Raw genomic sequence first — 7,933 nt, 5'->3', positions numbered from 1 at the left:
ATAGACTTCAAAAAATTACTTTTTCTAGTTTATAGAAGGACAATATCATATATTCCCAATTAATCATCAAACACATAATATTATTACTACGTTTATCAAAAATTGGCTTTTTTCAATTTAATGCAGTATTTCCTGTTCGAAGAACTATTTCAAAGTGTTCATTTAGAAATTACTTCATCCTTTAGTAAACGGTGTTTAGAACATAGTTTAGTGAACTCATATTCATTGTAACTTCATTTCATGTTACTTTTGATTTTACAATAATAACATTTCCTTTGGTGAACCCTGGAGATTAACTAAAAAGGAGTAAAAAACATAATAGACAGCAGTAAAGAATCAGAAAAATGCTACGATACAAAATATATTCTACTAAAAGGGGCATGCCCCCGCCCCAATAAAAAAAAATCCATTAATAATAATATTTAAAAAAACACACACACGTTATCCACCCCATTGTTATTGCCATTGAAAATAAAGTTTCAATAAAATTTCATAATAATCAACAATGAAATGAATAGTCCATAAGCATGAATATGATCCTTTAGACATGTTAGTAAAAAGCAAATTGTGTATATTATATGCTTTCACCAGATAGATTTTCCAGTGCTTCGAACGACATCAGGAACAACATTGTAATGTCTTGATATATCTATATATATTATATCATATTTTTCATTGTTTAGGCAATTTTCTTGTATCGAAAGGAAGTTATGATGTTGTTTAGTTGGTGTATGACCAATTATTATATATACATAATCAGACTCCTCCTCACAGTAGTAGCATTTACACAATTTCAGTTTCCATTTCTAATACAATAAGACAAATGATTAATGAAATATTTCAAATAAAAAGCAAACTCTTTTAAAAACAAACACATATCTAACCTTACACAATATAGTTAGGTATGTACGTCTCAATCCGAATTGTCTATGCTTACATTTGATTTTTGAAATCACGAATACATTCGTTACATGCAATTTATAGGATGTGAGAAAAAGAATATATACAAATATACGCACTCGTAAAAGAGATATTGCCAAACATTTGCCTGGATTTTCCGATGACATTATTTCTTACTGTAACGCTTAATCTTGTCTAAGAACAAATTTACTTTCATTATTTGGTTATTTCAAATCTGGTTCATTACAGGGTTGTGCATGTTGCAGCTTTTGAAAGAAAACCTGTACTTGTGAGAATTGCGAATTAGCAAGCTTAAATATTTAAGAATGTAAAATCTTGTCTACTAATTATACATGTATTTATGTTTTACTTGGCAAAGTAGGGGGACATACACAGTATGAGAAATAATACACATGATATTTTTACTTTTAATTTGCACTAAAATGGCAATTAAAGATTTACTATGCTCAACATCAAATTTTCATGGGCTCTCAAGTCAAGCAAAATGTAAAGTAACTGAATAACTAAAAAACAACATTTGGTTGTAATTTTCTTATATCATATGTAAAAAATAATGTGATCAAGGATTACACTGAGTCCTGAAATCTGGTATTGTGCAGGTAATACATTTGTATTAAAACAAAGGTTAAGATATTTACCTGTCAAAATTACAATTTTTGATTATGTCTAATTGACACATACATAAGTTATGGTTATTGTAAAAAGTCTTTCTTAGTTTATCCTTTAATATAATATAGTCCTTTATATTATATATAATTTATTTTTGTGTCCTAAAATTCTGGTGGTATGATGAACAATGTGTAAAGTATCCACCCAAAAAATTAAATTGGGGAAAATATGAAACCATTAATTATAAAAAATACCACCCTAATTTAAAAAAAAAAAAAATTTAGGAAGAAGTCAAAAAAAGAATATAATGCTTTGAATCCACACAATGCATACTCTGTAATAAAAAAGGTGTTTCACGGCTGTTCCAAAAGTACTGAGTCTCCTCCAGGGATGGCACTTTTTTTTAATTATATGTGGGTGGTTATAAACTGTATTTGAAATACTTAAATGCAAATAATGTGGTTTCATAATTTATTTTTATTTCTGTGGTTGGTTTGGGTTAAAAACAGTGATGTCCATGAGGGAGATATAGTTTTTTTCTCGAACAGCCTTCATTGGTTATATATATTCTACTCCTAAAAAAAATTTGCTGCAGGAAAAGAACCTATCCAAAATCTACTGATGTCTATTCACATTTCAATATGCTTAACAAATAATCGAGATTCATTAGAATGAAGCATCGATGGTTCAGAATAGATGAAAATAAGGCCACAAAAGGAATATTTAGCTTTAAAGGATACAACATCTACTTGGAAGTAAACATACTTATGTTTTATCAGCTGAAGGCTTTAAACGATAAAAGTTCATAACAGATTGTGGATAAAAAGTGAGTATGAATTAATTGATAATATGGATATTTAAACAATTACAAGTCGGGCAAATCATCATCATCACTGTCAGAGTCACTGTTGCTGTCAATGTCATCATTGCCGAAATCTACATGATCCGAAAAAAGCCGATTTACAATGATTTCAAGGTCAATCTTCATCTTACTGCCATCAATGCAAAAATATTTTTACCAAGTTTCTCAAATCCTTCATATTTCCTTCCTAGAGTGAACTTGAAATATTGTAACTCTTGTAACACGTCCGACAAAACCTGTTGTTCTCCTGGTGATAATGTTTGTGTATGCCTTGAAGAATTGGGTGCAATTTCCAACGAAATGGTAATGGCTTCAGCAGCTGCACATGCTCTTTCTATTGTCGTCTGTGTCTTATTAGCACAACGCTGTTTAATTAAACACTGCTGGTTTCTAACTGATTGTTCTTGAAGGAGTTAACTTTCTTCATTGTTCGACCTCCCTCACAAATGATCCTTCAAGAACACGCAGTTTCATCAGGGGAGACAATAGGTACTCTACCTGTACAACATAATTAATGCATTCAAGCAGATACTTTCTTAAAGTAGAATGATTATAAAATAAGGACAAAGACATTAACAAATTAGGTATGATTCTGCTAAAGTCGCCATCCTTAGCTATTTTGTTAAGTACGTCAATGTGTAAAAACCACTGGGCCAAAACATTAAAATAGTTGTACATTTAATACTTGTTATGGCATAAAAAACATTATCATTAACAGAAGGTACATAATCAAGTTTTGAAATAAACAAATCTAAAATTTCATTTAAAGAGTCGAATTTGTCATCATTATCCTCTATTTGAATGTCTTAGTCACTTATGACTTGTCTTCCTTGTTCTGCAATAACAGATTCACCAACAAATGATAGAAACGCCATGTAGGATTTGAAGTGTCTTTTCACTTTGCAAGACACATCTGTTCTCTGCAGCTTTGCTTTGAAATATGCTAAACTGCCCTCGGCACGTACACTTCATTTATCATACATGGCCTTGTAGAATTTCTGAAGTTTAAATAAGGAAAAAATTACACAAATGTTATATTTCGTGTTGGCTGGCTGTTCTGTAACATTGAACATGGACCAATATTTGTTTACATATATGTGTGAATATGAGTTTAATGAAGAGAGATATTGGTAACTGGCTTTTGTAAATGATAACGAAATAGAGTATAACCTGTTAAAGTGTTTGAATATGCCATTTTACTTTTACTGTTGCATTTAAGGTCATGAAGGTAGATAGGCTGTCTAAATTATTATCCATAGAATTTGTTAAATATTTGCCAAACTGGAGATTAAATTGACAGATTTTGTACTGATGATGCATGGATAACCCAATTTTCTGCATTGAAGCGTAAGCGACACCATAGAATTTTGAGATGACATATGAGGAGACATCTTTTAGTGTGCTTTCAGTCAAGAAAAAGAAATAAAAAAGGTCACCGGACTTGTTTTCTTGCTACATTCATGACATTATTGAACAGGTAAATTCCTATCAGTAAACATATTCTATTGTTAAAGTACACTTACCTGAATTGTCTGCCCTTGTGTTTGAATTGCCTCCCCTAATGTGGTAAAAATACAGCCTTAAATATGATAAAACATGTCATTTTTTTCTATATTGAAATAAAAATACTTACAAATGAATTTCTTACTATTCTCAAAATTCTCAAAAATTGCACATTCTATTAAAGATTTATGCTTTGTTTTCTGGAACATTTTTGTGTATTTCTAAATCCAAGATATAGGAAGAAACACTATCTACCTCAACACTAATTGAAATTAAAAAGTTTGTCGAAGTTTCTAGGGATCAAAGAAGTATTCAAATGTCAGCGTTGCAGCATACAGTATTAATAGTTTGATTACTGAAGAATACCTCAAGCAAATTTTGTTTCACATGCCATAGTTCAACAACAAAAGGATCAATATCATCAAAACGCTTCTTGTAATTTGGAGACAAGCTTCTTAGGGCTTTTCACTCTTTCAGCCGACTCCTTGTCAATTAATCTCCTCCTTTGACTACCTTGAACTGCCTCAAATTTCATCTGAACCTGAAAAATCTGTAAAGAGAAACTTGTTTGGTTATTGTTAGCTTGTGCAGTTGAAGTTCATGTTTGCAACTATATGTAACAATGCTTCCGATGACAATGAGAAAAAAACATACCGTATGGACGGCTGCAAAAATCTATGAATGAAAATTGTGGGGGAAAATTAAATTTATAACAACCTTATTTATGACAAATAATTTATGAGAAACTGTTATGATATGGTAATTGTTGTATTTATTTATGTTGGCCTGATTTGTGTTGTGTGGCCTGATAGTTGTTTACAGAATAATCTTAGAACTGTGCAGTTTAGAAATCACTGGAACAATAACAGAATGATAGGAACTTTCCAGAATGATTCTAATAAAAGATGCGTTATATAAACTTCTACATTTTACTAGAAACGTCCGTTGTAACTTTCTAGGACGTTCCATTATAGAATGTTCCAGAATTTTCCGTGACAACTATAGATATACAGACACTAAAGTTAAACACACTTAGACTTAGACATCGATAGACATTAATATTCATAGTATTTGGATTGACACTTTTATTCTACAAACAAAATCATACTGGATTGTGACCTTAGTAGTGAACGTAATATTCAGATTGGATTCCCAAAGATTTCTGGATACAGATAAAGATAAAAGATTGGACTCATATTTTGACGGTTAAGTTGACAGTAATATTTGTGTAATACTTTTTGTAAAGTTTTGTATGATAAATATTGTTAAATTTTATTATTGATTTGTGTCTTTTGTTGGCTACAATTTAAAGGTCATTTCTGGCCGTAACAGAAATTGGGGGCTCGTCCGGGAGACTGAAAATATCTAGAATTTGTTTAGTAATTTTTATTATAACTAGCCAACGAAATTCTACAAAATGGCATTTGATGCCGGTTAATTTTTGAAAACGCCTGACCTGGAGGTGTTTGATAATTTAAAGAAAGAGGAATTAGTGTTGCTTGCTAAACATCTGAATTTAGACTTTTAGAGTATCTATGAGAAAACAAATTATAAAAAAATTGGTTATAGACAAATTAGTTGACATAGAAATTTTAGGTCAAGAGAAGCCTTTAAATTAAAACAGCTTGAATAAGAACATGAACTCAAATTAAAAGAACTGGAGATAAGAAAAGATGATTAACTTAAATTAAAACAGCATGAATTTAAATTAAAACAAGCAGAGCTGGAAATGAAGGAAAGGTTGGAAATAGAGAAAAAAAAGAAGATGAATTTAAATTAAAAGAACTGGAAATGAAGGAGAGGGAGAAAATAAAAGAAGATGAATTAAAATGAAAAAACTTGAAATGAGAGAAAGGCTAGAGATGGAAAAACTGAAAATTGAAATGGTCAAAGAAAAAGCAACTCTAAAGTCCAGTCGAAATCAGATTATTTTGATGCAGCAAAAAATATACGTTTGGTTCCCAGATTTTGTGAAAAAACAGTCTATAAATATTTTCCACAGTTTGAGAAAATTGCTCGTAATTTGAATTGGCCAAAGCCGTATTGGACTGCAATGCTACAAAGTGTTTTTGAGAGTAAGGCCGCTGAAATATACTCCGCACTTCCATCAGAAAAAAGTTCCGATTATGACACGGTAAAACAAAAAGTTTTGAAAGCTTATCAGCTAGTACCAGAAGCATATAGACAGAAATTTAGATCTTTTAAAAAGTTTGATTCACAAACCTATGTGGAATTTGCACGGGAAAAAGAAGATCAATTTGATAAATGGCTTACTTCAAAGAAAACAGATAACAATTTTGATAACCTTAGACAATTGATGTTATCAGAAGAATTCAAACAATGTGTTCATTTAGACTTAAAACACATTTAGACGACAAAACTGTTGGGACAATACATGATGCAGCTGTAATTTCAGATCATTATACCCTTTCACATAAAAGAAGTTTCAAGGGTCAAAAGGCGTTTTGTTATTTGATTTTGCCATGTGATTATGGACTTTCCCAATAGATCTTCCTCTAGGTTCAGTATTTTTGTGATTTTACTTTTTAATACTTCAAGTGGAAATAGCAAAAACCAAAGCACTGAGCGTACTGACAGTAAGCCTGTTGCACAGAATAAGAGTCAGTCCAGTTACAATATGTCTAGTCCAAAATTTGAAACTTTTGAGAAGAAGTCACTATTTGTGTTTATTGTAAGAAAAATGGTCACCTGATGGCTGATTGTTTTAGACTCCAGAAAAAGAATGAACGAGATAATAAGCCGAAGTCCAGTGCTTGTACGACACCTTATATTACCAGTGCGTTGGAATGTCCTGCGAGTCAAGTTTTTGTGATTACATGGAGGAATATAAACCCTTTGTGTCTGATGGGTTTGTTTCTATTGTTGATGATTCTACTCTTCAGCCTATTCAGATTTTACGAGACACTGGAGCTTCTCAGTCTTTATTGTTAGAAGGTGTGTTGCCTTTGTCTGAGAAGGCTTCTGTCGGTGCCTCCGTTTTATTACAAGGTGTAGAGTTAGGTTGTATAGATGTTCCTATCCATCGTATTTATCTGAAGTCAGATTTGATAACTGGACCAGTGATTGTGGGTGTTCGTCTTAATCTCCCTGTTGAGGGTATTACATTATTGCTAGGAAATGATCTAGCTAGGAACAAAATGGTTGCTGAACCAATTGTTACCAGTGAACCGGTGGTGGATGTTAAATTACCTGAAGCGGATGCGGAATTGTATTCAGCTTATGTTGTCACTAGGGCGATGGCTAGAAAACAACAAAATGAGAATTTGCAATAAAACCCGTTTGATTACATGGACCTTTCTGACACTTTCCTAGCCGACATTGAAGGTCCTGGTAGCTCAGAAAAGGCCATAATAAGACCACTAATGTTAACAAGAATGTAATAATGCCATGGCCAGACGTAAACGGCCATTCATTAAACAGAAAGAACCTTTTCGAAGAACAAAATAAAGACCCTGAAGTTCTTCAGCTCCGCAAGAGGGCACAACCACAGGAGGAAGCAGACAAAGTGGCTGAATGCTATTTCCACCAGGAAGGCATTTTAATGAGAAAGTGGAGGCGTCCTGATGCTACCCCAGAGGAGGAATGGAGAGTGGTATACCAAGTGGTGCTGCCTAAAGTTTATAGGCAAGAAATTATTGGTCTTGCCCATGACACCCCTTTGATGGACACTTAGTTATAAGGAAGACTTGCCTTAAGATCTTGCAGCATTTCCACTGGTCAAGACTTAGAAATGATGTTGCAGAATACTGCAAATCATGTCATATATGCCAGGTTGTTGGTAAGCCTAAACAGAAAATACCACCAGCACCACTTCTGCCTATTCCAGCCTTTGACGAACCTTTCAACAGAGTTCTAATTGACTGCGTTTGACCTTGACCAAAACTTGAAATGCGTATTTATTGACAATCATGTGTACATCCACTCGCTTTCCTGAGGCTATTCTGCTAAGAAATATCAAGACATCTACTATTGTCAAAGCACTTATCAAATTTTTCACATTAGTAGGACTTCCTACGT

This window comes from Mytilus edulis, chromosome 8 (genome assembly GCF_963676685.1).
Source record: "Mytilus edulis chromosome 8, xbMytEdul2.2, whole genome shotgun sequence".
NCBI lineage: Eukaryota > Metazoa > Mollusca > Bivalvia > Mytilida > Mytilidae > Mytilus > Mytilus edulis.
This window is presented reverse-complemented; position numbering follows the sequence as displayed.